We start from the raw sequence: 12985 nt of genomic DNA on the forward strand, positions 1-12985 counted from the left end.
ATTTGATGCCAACTCTAGAGATAACATAAATAGACTTTCCACAGAATGATCTAACCCCAACCTGTCCATTCAGCTCCTTTAATGAGAAGCTGATGGGACAGTTCAAGAGAAATAAACTTTGAGCAGCAAGTTCAGATCCAGAATACAGATTTTTTTTTTCCAAAAAGAATTTTAAAAACTGTACCCCACAATTGTTCTCAGGTAAATTTTCAACAATCACTGCAAACACTTTTGACTGATTTGTGTCAGTTCCAGCTGTGTCAGGACTGTTTTGATATAGAAACAAAGTCCCATGGAGGCTTGAAACATTTTCCCTTAAAAAGTTTTAATATGTGATGGCTACAATAGAAATAAAAAAGAAGCAGATAGATGAATGTGGGCAAGTCCCCCAGTTCTATTCTTGATTGACATTTAAAGACCAATACACCAAAAGCATTGCATTTTAGTAAAATTGGGAAATTTCAAGAGAAGCAGTATTATGAAACAATATATGTACAGGCACTAAGTATTCAACTGGTCGTGCTTTTTAAAAGCAAACTTGAACATTAAACTTCATAGATTCTATAGAGAATATGCAGTTTTGAAGTTGCAGAGATTTTTATTCCTATTTGCTGGAAAGCAGGACATGCAAGAGAGTTGCTGATTTGAATTTGAGGTCAAAGTCTTATGCATGAACCATCTATGTGCCATCTGAAGATTCTTATAATGATACTTGATATTGAAAGGTCTTATCCTGTTTTTTAAATGTATGGCAAGATACAAATTACCAGCATTATATTCTGAAATAACAGGGGTGGAAGGACCAAGAAGCAACTAAAACTGTGCAAAGTGTTGCATGCATTAAACACTCAGATTGGAATGTTAAGCTGTCTTCTGCATAGTAATGATAAGAGGGCTATAGATGACTTCCAAATATCTTTACATTTCTCTCAGTTTACTTCTTTAAATTGCTAACAATAGCACCACAAAGTGATTTTGTTAGAGCTGTCGTATATCTTCCACTCATTATCTTGAACACCTGATATTGATTTACGAATTACCTTCCACGTGATGACAAGTTCAGATCGGCTTCCTCCACCTCCGCTAACATTTGTGGGTGCCACAGTGGGAACTAACAGAGAGAGAGAGAGGGAAAAAAAACATATACCAGACATTTATTTTTATTGTGTATGTGTATGTTTATGTTTATATTATTTATATTTATATTTATATTATTTATATTTATATTATTTATATTTATATTATTTATATTTACATTTACATTTATATTTATATTTATTTATTTATCTGTCAAAGCACCTGGTCTGCCCAAATATGGGAGGGAACATACTGCTTCCATTTTGCCTTTCATCCCTACTCCAGGAGCCTTCCAGGCAGTCGATTACACAACAAGCCATTTTGTGTTACATTTTTTCTGATAAAGAAATGAAGGGAGACTAGTATAGATTTATTTCAAGCTATTTAGCTCTCATTAGCTAACCGTACCCTTGCTGGGATTTGAACTTGAGCTTAGAGGTTAATACAACTGCCTAATGTGTAAGCAGCCCAAGTTCGAATCCCAGCAAAGATATGGCTAGCTGATGAGAACTAAATAGCTCGAAATAGATCTATACTAGTCTCCCTTCATTTCTTTATCAGAAAAAATGTCACACACACACACACACACACACACACACACGTTCTATCTGTCATATGCATGACTCTGTGAAAAGAAGAGGATAATTTGAAATTCAAAGTCACATAGTGATATACATCACCAGAGCTAGCTATGGGAAAAGAATCGTAAAATATGGAATACTTTCTGGGCCCAATATGTTGTTATTTGAATTAACCATGATTGTATCTACAAATAACATGGATAAATTGTCCGTTGAGGCTGAGAAGGGGATTATGCTGATTGTCTAGCTCCATGGAGATTTGCAGCTTGGTTCTGACACATATTGGGATAGCTTTTCCTAGAAAATACAACCAACTATCACTGTGATATAACAAATTTCTCTGTCATAGATCATCTAACTGAAATCAATCTGAAGCAATAGACATTCATAAATGACTTCTGTATAATCCTATATAGGTAGTTCTCGATTTATGACAATTGGGACCAGAAATTCCATTGCTAGGTAAGGAGATTATTAAGTGAGTGTGTACAATTTCATTATATTTTTTGTTATGGTTGTTAAGTGAATCATTGCAATTAAGTGAATCAAGCCAATTTGGCTTTCCCTGTTGACTTTGCTTGTCAGAAGCCAGCTGGGAAGATTGCAAATGGTGATCAAATGCTGCTGCAACATGCCAATTGCCAAGTGCCTGAATTTTGATCCTACAACATTGATGATCCTGTTATGGTCACAAATATGAGGACTGGTTGTAAGACACTTTTTTCATTGCTGTTGTAAACTTCAAACAGTTGCTAAATGAATGGCTGTAAGTCAAGTACTCCTTATGCCCATTTACTTGAACATGCGGCGTTTATTTTTCTGTAGATTACCACTATTGCTACAAAATTGTCCACATCATGAGCAACTGGATATATTATAGTTCTTGTATTACTATACATTACTATACAATACGTATAGTACGTAATACGTAGAATGCATATTGTTATACAGGCCTCAATCTACCTTAACTTTCAATCTACAGCAGGAGCATTTAACTCAAGGCCCGGAGACCAGATCCAGCCCGTGGGATGCTTAGATTTGGCCTGCAGGGCTGCCTTGGAAACAGGGAAGGACCAGCCTGTGTTGCCTCTGCCAATGAAAATGGAACTCTGGCAGGCCACCCAAGTTCTGTTTTCACTGGCAGAGGGTTGCAGGATGCCATTGCAGCCAAAAACAGAGCATGTGAGGGCTGTGGGCAGCCCCTCCTCCAAGCTCAATTTTTGCTGGCTAAGGTCACCACAGGTGACCCCAACATGAGTGTTGTTGAGCTGGCCATGCCCACGCTGACCACATCCACCCCAGCCCCCCGAGGTCAAACACAACCCTGATGCAGCCCTCAATGAAATTGAGTTTGATACCTTTGATCTACAGGATAGCCAAGAAACATAACTTTTTCATTTTTGACAAATTTGTGATTTCTTTTTTTTTTCCAGGGTAGACGGTATTCATAAAAATGCATTTCTGTCTTCTTTTTGGATGGAAATAGGACATCACATTTTGCTGTTACCAATTGAGTGAATTGCTTAGGAGTTGCCCAACATAGGAATAGTGAATGGGATGATTAACTAAAATGAAGAATTAAAATGAGACTTTTTAAGCCAAGCATAGATAATATTCTACTGTCCAAATAATTAGTTCATGCTCACTCAGGCTTATATTTACTGTATTTGCATGGGAAAGAAATTAATACCACTGCTCAACAAAGCCTCAACTGGGTCATAGCTGAGAATAAGATGAAAATTTTCAGGTAACTGCACAATTAATTCTTTCTTCCATTTTAGTAAAATGGGTAACAGCTCATTTGCTTGTAGATCAGGTTTCAAATGGACAGACACTCCACTTTCATGATCAGGTTTCAAATGGACAGGCACTCAATTTTTCCTTTTATTACCATTTGCTACACCTGTTTCTCTGAAGATGACATTAATTAGCAATGTCACCATTTAGTAAAGAGCTACAAAATACAATTGCTTCCCTATTACTTTTGGAACAGTGGGTAGGATTTCTATAAATCTCAAGTACTGCACAATAAATGAAAGGTGCTATTTTATTTCATTATCTTTCATACAGGTAGTCATTGACTTATCACTGTAATGGAGCATGCCCATTATGGTCAAAAGTTGTGAGTGTTGTTAAGCAAGCCAACCATGTGATCATCTTGCTTCCCTCTGCTCTCTCCAATGCAGTCATTATGTGATTATACGAGTTGTTAAGCAGACCACATGGTACTCATGGGTGAGGGGAAGAACTGGGAGACCTATTACAGACCCATGTCCACCTGCCTAAGGCCTCCCAAGGCTTGAGACAATCTGTGCTCCAATTGGGGTCTTCACAGTTTTTACTTTCCACACCACTGGATCCTATATCTTCCTCTCTGAAGCCCAGTCACCATTTGCACCATTTGGAAGATCTGGGGAGCTCCAAGCTGATATTGGTGAAAACAGGGGAGGCCTCTTGGCCTTTCATTGCAGCCACTCCAAAAATGCTGCCAGCTTTGGGGATAGAGCCACATGGCCTAAGGATGTTGAGGAATGACCTGTCCTCCTTCCCGAATATGAGCTCCAGAGCTCCAAGCTACAGGTGAACAGGAGAAGTGGCATCCATAAACTTCATGGCTTCATACCAGAAGCTGGCACCATAGTTTTGCAAGCTATCCGGAGTCACTGATAGTGAGTAAATGGTCATATAAATTTTCTTAAATATGAATGAAACAGCACCCTCTTACAGATAATGTCACACAGCCTAAGGATGCCAAGGTGTAGAATGGACTGTCTTCTTTCCATAGTGTGAGCTCTGGAGCATCAAATATTTTCCAAAGGCCAGTACATGATGGGTGACAGGTAATAGGAGGAGTTTGTGGAGCCCAGTGGGGTCTAAAGCAGGCAACTAGCTATCAGTTTCTTGGGTGATAATTCCCACTTGATATCTTGTTCAGGAGTTGCAGCTGGTGCCACACTCAAATCCAAATGGATATATGTCACTACCAAGCAAGTTTCAGGAATGCATATCAACTCTCCTCCTCCTATGTCTTATTAAGTCAAGGTATACTTTATTAGAGACCAACACTGCATCAAGCAGTAGAAACAATCAAAGACTGGGGCAAAAGTGCTTTCCAACAGCAGGCGTAAGGGTTGAACATTTTCCTGAATTGGTCATATCATTGGAATATTTACTTGAATTGGTTAACAAATTGGTCAGTCAACTTTTAAGTATTTCACATGTCTGAAGAATATGGCATGTTGCTTAAATAGATCCATGGGTGGTGTCATGAACAATATTTGGAGAGGAGCATGAGGGAGTGAGGGGGGAAGTGGGTTTGCTATCGATTTAGTAGCCAACTCCAGTGGTACATATACATATACATGCTTGTATGTGTGTGTTTATATATTCTGATAGAAAAATAGAAAAAGAAAATGATGTAACTTTGGCTGTTAATCTGGTAAAAATTAAAAGAACTGGAATGAATATATGCACTTCGCTTTGTACTGTGATGCCAGATTTCTTTTAATCAATGTATCTACATACGTTTTACGTATCTACTGAGGCCATTAAACCAGTTAGTCTGATGAAAGCAACTAAAAGCAGCCAGTAGAATCAAGCCTGAGCCCTTTGGGTGTGCATTGCTGTATACCCTAAAAGCACAGCGCTTGTGGCATGATTGCATCATGCTGTCTTTGCTGTTTGAATGAAAGCAGATGGAGCATGCAAATATTTATGGATTTGCTAGTGAAAAAAATGTTGATACACACACAGAGAGAAATGTATATGTGAAAATACATTAGGGAATGCATAGCACTGTTTGCATTCAGATAGTTGCCTGCAACTTAGTGTTAGGTAATGATGCTAACACTATAAATTGTATACATAATAGTATAAATATGCTGATTAATATGCATTAAAATGTACTGACTTTTCCTCCCTCCCTCCCTCCTTTCTTTTCCTTTCTTTTCCTTTCTCCTTTCCTTTCCTACCATTCTATATACTGTATCTATTTAAAAGTAAGTGTAAGAGATTTCAAGATGACTTAAATTTAGGTAAATAGGCCCTTTGAAAATGTTTCATTGAAGAGAGATAATGATACCACAAGGCTCTTTTTCTTCATCACCCCTCTCCAATAAGTGGTAAGCGATCAAAAGAGACACCATGGGCATCTCCATTGTCTTGAATTTTGCCTTCCATGATGGAAGGTTTCATACTGCAATTATTAACTTTAAATTGTTGTGAAATAGTTTAGATGCTAATAGTTAAGTTGAAAAGGGGAACAGAGAAATATAAATAATGAAATACAAATAACCCTCTAAACCCTTTATTATGTCTTGAAGGTTACTGAAAGGTAAACCATTATGATCAGAGGTGGTATTCAGCAGGTTTTGACCAGTTCTGAAGAACCGGTAGTGGAAATTTTGAGTAGTTCAGACAATCGGTAAATACCACCTCTGACTGGCCCCGCCCCCATCTATTCTCTGCCTCCCGAGTCCCGGCTAATTGGGAGGGAAAGGGAATTTTGTAGTATCCTTCCCCTGGAGTGGTGAGGGAATTGAGATTTTACAGTATCTTTCCCGTACCACACCCACCAAACCATGCCCACAAATCCATGCCATGCCCACCAGAACTGGTAGTAAAAAAATTTGAATCCCACCATTGATGATGATGTAAAATTAAGAGGAGTGAAACTGTATTTTAAGAGCTCTTAAACCCATCAATAATATTTTAAGTAGCTTACTAGATGCTTTAGTTTTTAGTAGTTCCAATGGTGTACTTAGTTCCCCAATTCCAATACTGTTAGCAGCTACAACTCGAAACTCATATTCAACCCATGGATTTAGATCAACCACTGTAGCTGTTAGGGTCTTTCCATTAATGACTTCTGGAACTTAAGGAAAACAAAAACAAAAACAAAAGGGCTAGAGTCAGACAGTTTTTGAAAACAGCATAGAATGTCATTCAGAAAGGTGTACCTGTTAAAACGGCTTGCCATCCAACTGAAAATGGGGCCCTTGTCTGAACTGTGTAGGTATGGACAGGACTGTTGTTTTCTGTTCCTGATTTCCAATTCAGCACTGCAGTTGTACTAGATACATATTCAATAGTAACCTCTTTTGGTAGGCCAGGAATGCCTTATTAAAACAAAAGATCCATTGTCAACTTTGAACCGAACCTGGCAACAGCCATTTTTCTGTTCCTCAGTTGTCACACAGAGGGGGAAGGAGGTTGGAGTGCCTTACTATACACAACAGAGAGCTTTCTCGTGAGAACTAAGATCATCTCTACTGGCAACAGATAAGGTTGGGGAAGGAGTGCCTGGAGTGCCTGCCAATTAACCCACTTGGCCAGCGTGACTTGTGACCCTTGGGGATGGGGTTATTTTTAGTTTAATTATACTGTAACAGCAGGAAAGATTTAGAGTTGGGTTTCCTTTGAAGCTGTGCCAATATGATGTACTCAATAAAGAAGACATTTGAGAAGGGTCCTAGTCTCAGAGTTCTGATTTGCTTGGTTTCATTAGTTGGAGCCTTGACATCCATATTATTTTAGCAGAATTGTTTGAAGTTCTTTGCGGTTTAGGGTTTACTGGTGAACTTAGTACTAATGGACCTGATTAAAGGGGATAGTTTGAAATAAACATGGCAATTTCCCTTCAACCATGTAATGTGTACCCTAAGGGCTAAACATCTTATGTGAGTACTTCTATAAAATAGATTTGATTTGGAAAGGTTTTTTTTAGATCCAGGCCTAGAACATTCCTGATACCGAGGAAAAACAATACTTGGCATATCTGGAAAATAAATCATGCAGACTGGGAGATAAAGTTCAGCAGTCTCCGTTGATAGCAATTCCTCATCATTCTCAAAATAATGAAGTCTAATGGACTTTTCTCTCCACTTCTTAGGCAAGCACACAAAATGTCTCCCTTCTGTTTTTAGCCATAAAGTCCCTTCAATGGTCTTGGGACTGAAAGCAACATATTATGTCAGTGTTTCATGGCCTTGTCAACCTTTAGCTATATGGATTGTAATTCCCAGAATTCCTCAGTGAACAATGGGCTTTGTAAATGAAATAAGCACTACAATCCAAATCTCCATTCCCAGTCATTCTGCTACTTCCAGTTAATAAGGAATGAACCAACTATTATCTTATCTGCTAGAATACATGGCATCCTGTAGCTCCCTATCTTATAATTGCTATCTATAGGATATGTGAATTAATTTGAACCTACAGTAGGAACATGCCAAATTAAGTTTTCAAGAGTACATCTGCCATGCAGCCACTATCAATGCTCATACCTGTTTCTTCACTGGTACCCCTGGGAGTGGCTTTCTTTCCCAATCATATCTAAACAATTATATCTAAGTCAAATAAAATGTCAGTTTCCCTTTCCATTCCAGTTTCCATTTCCATTCCATTATACAATTCAAGTTTAAATACTTCTTGGCTCTAATATTTATAGGTCAGCCTTTAGGGCAAAATACATTTTCAATATAAAAGAGTCAATAGCCTATAGAGCAAATTTTAATTTCAAGGGAATATAGAACAGTAGGACATATATCTGAGCTATAGATCATTAGTTATGCATATTTAATTGAACCAGTTTCTCTACAATTTAAGGGTATTATACACCCTTATATACTAATTATAATTAGTGTAATTTTTAGAGTTTATAGACTTACCTCTTACAATTATTTCTGCTGATGCTGACAGAGTGTCCATCAATGTTTGCACAGTGCAGATGTATTTCCAGCATAATTTAGCTGAATATTTCTTATCATAAGATCTCCTACAGAATCCTTAGATAAAAAGAACACAAACAATTAATCAGGCATGATGTATTTCCCATAATGCATATTTTTATAATGTGCTAAATATGAATAAAGATGTGGTTTTTAAATTGAATTATACAATAGTGTCATCTATTTTTTTTCTCATTCAGATACTTTTATTACAGTTCCCACAAATAATGCCAACAATGAAAGCCAAAGAAACTAAATGGATGTGGCTATGTAAAGCAATAAAGCTTTCATTGCGTAGATTTTGGAAACAGACTCCAAACTAAAATGTATGACTTAGAACAGGGGTGTCCAAACTTGGGAACTTTAAGACTTGTGGCTGGCTGGGGAATTCTGGGAGTTGAAGTCCACAAGTCTTAAAGTTCCCAAGTTTGGACACCCCTGACTTAGAAGAAACATGCCCATGAAGTGTATTTTGGGATATTACCAGCACACATCTATTTTAATAAGATTTTATCAAGCATTTTTAGAAGAAAGTGCTCCATTCCTAATAGTGGGATTGAGTCGGCTCCTCTTCAATTGTAGAAAAGAAAACTGTGTTGCTTAGATTGAGAATGTCATTGATTACTTCAGTCACTGTTAGAAATTTCTAGAACTATAATACCAGTAGAAATGTGCAACTATTTTTACAGATAAGATCTCAGCTCTACGTTTGGAGGCAATGTCTTCTTTAAAAGAAGTCATAATAGATCTCTTTGAATCTTTGCAAGTTTTCAACTTCTTCCATTTATTTGTTTATGTATTAAATTTATATGAAGTGACTCTGGGTGGCTTAGGTAATGATAAAAAGTTAATACAAAATTATAAAAGTTAAGAGATATTTAAAAAGAGACTAAAACCCAAGAGGATGGGCAACACAGGGATGGGGATCTTCTCTCTATCCCATCAGCCACCCCTAGCATAGAGCACAAGCATTGGGGCCCCAGTCCAGCTAGCAGAACCAAGTTTTAAGGCCCTTCTGGAACCTTCTGGAAGGGCAAAAGGAGGGAGGCGGATCTCATTTCTAGCACAAAAATCAAAGAGTGTGTGTTTGTGTGTAGGAGGAAGTAGAGTATGTTTACTATGGTCATGCCTTGTCTTTGTCATGGAAAAAAATAAGGGCTTTTCTAAGTGCTCAGTTTCTTAAAGCATCCAAAGCAGAGAGAAAGCTTAACATTTATAGAAATACTCTTGTTATTATAATTTAGGCCAGAAAATAGATTCAAAAAATTATGTGGTGCAAAACTTAATACTAACTGACTGGACAGGTGATAGCTTTCTATTATACATCTGTTACACACATACATACATTATACAACCATACATACAAAAATGTGTATATATGTATGTATGTATGTATGTATGTATGTATGTATGTATGTATGTATGTATATGTTCTATCTTGCGGAGAACATAGGTGGACAAATGGAGGTGAGCCAGGACTTAACAAATGCTAACAGTTTATTGCTATCAGGTTGCCAATGCGGCAGTTCACATTTCGCATGTTTAGCTAACAGGCAACAGCTGAGCTCTGCTTTGACAGCCTTTATATATGCCGGCTGTCAAGCAGCCAGCCAATCAGCATTTAGCACAGCGCCCCCTAGTGAAACGGACCAGAGGGAAAACTTGTGATACATAACAGTATGTATGTATGTATGTATGTATGTATGTATGTATGTATGTATGTATATTAATCTTCATGCAATTTCAAAATATGTTGAAATGTATGTTGAAATGAGATGTTTTTAAATGGGTAAACAAAAGTATATGTACACAAACAACAATGAAACTAAACTTACACTGCCAGCTCTTTCAAAATAAGTCATTCTTCTTTTAAAATTGATAAGATCTCCATTGAGTGACCATGAGAAAACAACCTCAATGGATGGATCTTTGGATACTTGGCAAGGCAGGAGTACACTTTCTCCAACAATAACATCAATATCACAAGGAGAGTTAACAATGACAGTTTTTTCTGTGGGACAGGAAAAAAGTCCTGAAAAAGTCAAGACGTTGACAAATGCCAAGCATTTCAAGATAAGCTGTAAAGATATCAAAGTTCTTTTTTCAGAGACACCAGTTTAAACAATCGTAAACGTCATTTCAACCACCTCAACCAAATCATTATCATCAACCACTTCATTAGCAACCTTCTAGTTTACTTGGGAGACAAGAGAATGAACCACATATTTGATTCCTGTCCCTCTTTACTATTGTTCCAATGATGGCTTGATAAATTAGAGATAACAACTCCCTTGTTATAAGCAGTTTAAGTGAGTATGTTGATGAAAGTATTATGCAGTCATGGCCATTCATATGCACATAAGTAAATTGCAGTAGGAAGCCTGGATACAGTGATAAATACTGTACCAATTATGTAGATTGGTAGAAAAACAAAAAGGATGTTGTGGCATAACAATATAATGGCCATCAATCTGGACAATAGTATAAATAGAGGACGCCAGTGTTTCCAATTTGCAATGTTTGTTGAAAAATGCATTTATGAATTGTGTATTTATTCCCCATTCAATCAGTACTTATTTAGGGTTGCTAGTCAAAAGAAACATGATGATCCCATCTCCCTTCAAATAGAGGGAAAAATCTGATTTTGAAAATCAATTGATACTTTGAATCTGGGATAAAATTATCCTGAGATATTCACAAGATATTGGATAAGTATCCTTTTGCCCACCTTGACTGGCCCTAAATGCAACACTTGGAAAATAAAGATTTGTCTATTTCTTCTTGCTTGTGTGACCCAAAGTTCAGTTTAAGAGACTATTTAGGTTGAAATCAGTTGTATGAAGGCAAGTAACATGCACTTTTAAAATTATAGCTATATATATCTAGCTTCTCTGTCTCTTTTTTTCTCCCTGTATCAGAGTTTCATCTCATGAAGATTAAGGGTTAATCTTTCAGATCACAATCTTGCTTTATCTCTTTGTACCTCTTTAAGTGCCCAGGGTGATTGACAGTTTAGGCTGCATGATCTGAATGTGAATTTCCAGCCAAATGTATCTGCCACTTGTTTAAGCATAGTGTCTTTACTACCAGTTTGTAGTTTGTAGTGTGCGCTGGTGCAATGCTTCTGTGCATGTGCAGAAGCGTCCAGGCAGGTGGGTGGAGCCTCTTGCGCCACCACTACTGGTTCGCCCAATGCAGGGCGAACTGGCAGAAACCCACCTCTGCTTTCATTGCAAAGAAAAGGGATCTGGAAAACAGAATCCAGAAAATGCCACACATTGTTATTTTATTTTGTTCTACTCTGCTATGTTGAACAGTTCAACCATGCATTCCATGCAATATGTATTCTTGCAGTCTTAGAAGAATAAAATATATCTGTCTCAAAGAAGTCTAAAGTAAGGGCTCTAACCAGATCACATCAACTTCTATGAGTGATGCTGAAATGATTGCTTCATTTGACTCAAGCTGTTGTTTCTTATGACTCTTTCTTTAAAATTTCCCTTTTCTCATTAACTATCGGCTTTGTTTGCTATCTGTAGGAATGTATCATGGAGCAGAACCTGTTTCCAAATAGAAGAATATACAAAGTATTCCGTGCACCTGAAGTACAATAGAGATTTCTATCACCGGGGATAAGCAGCCCAATGAGCGGCAGTAAACATTAGATTTGTTTATTAGATTCTGACATTTCAGTTGAATACAGTGCGGAAGCAATGAGGCCTGTAATTGAACAGCCCAAATTTCTTCAGAAGGGAACCAAAACAAATGTTCTTTGAAAATATTGTAATTGTGATACCATGTTATTATTTTGATTTTTAATAAAAACTTCAATTGTCAAATTAAGGTTTTCATTACATTAAAAAAAAAACATAGTTGAAACACCATACATAGTTAGGTTCCATCTCTACTGTGTGCATAATGCTATTTGCATTATTTACAAAAGAACACACTTCTGTTTGTGGAGTTATATGGAAGCAGAACTGAGTATGTTGGAAGAAATGTAGGCATAATTTCAATGCAGTGGGAATAGTTTACCTAAAAAGTATTTGTAAGAATACAGGGGAAAAATAGGCAGAAGAATGAATGTGTACTTAAGAAATGTGAGTTGAATCCAGGCATGAGTGAGCAGCAGGAAGATAGCATGTTTCAGAAATTTGGTCACATAAATAGAATACGTATCAAACCACAAAACAAATATAAGGAAGAATAAATGGATTGAATGGAAAGGGAAGGGTGAGGAAGTTACGGTTGCCTGGAGTTGATGAAAGTTCTGGAGATCTGAAAGAAAGGAGTGAATAGTTTTTAAGAAATAAAATTGCTACGTATGAAGGACTTGTTCTGACCAAGGCTTCCCAAGACCATGAAACAAACTCCTTGCCCTGGCAAAAATCTCTTTTATTAATTTACAGTGAATTCTGCTCATTCACTGTACAGTCACACCTTATCTGGCTTGGAGAGCTGACAGGCTGGTATGTGCAGAACTTGGCAAGGAGTCTCTGAGAGGCACTAACTAATTAGCAAACTAATTGTCTCCTGCAAACTCCACTCCCCTTTCAGTCTTCTTTTATTTCCTCTGGGAGGGGGCACTTGTCACCTGGC

The 12985-nt window shown here is 37.4% G+C and overlaps 1 pseudogene across 1 annotated transcript in view; it reads right to left on the reverse strand.

Annotated features, from left to right (window-relative positions):
* The window catches only part of LOC309399653 (contactin-6-like), a 163131-nt pseudogene that overhangs the window by 23981 nt on the left and 126165 nt on the right, over positions 1–12985 (reverse strand). Inside the window, exons 11-15 of the transcript in view lie at positions 10222–10397; positions 8327–8443; positions 6617–6775; positions 6382–6531; positions 1041–1111 (exon numbers count right to left, since the gene is read on the reverse strand). The product of the transcript in view is annotated as a contactin-6-like (transcript). The remainder of the gene's footprint in view (positions 1–1040; positions 1112–6381; positions 6532–6616; positions 6776–8326; positions 8444–10221; positions 10398–12985) is intronic.

This window comes from Natrix helvetica, assembly GCF_964273705.1.
Source record: "Natrix helvetica genome assembly, chromosome: 1".
NCBI lineage: Eukaryota > Metazoa > Chordata > Lepidosauria > Squamata > Natricidae > Natrix > Natrix helvetica.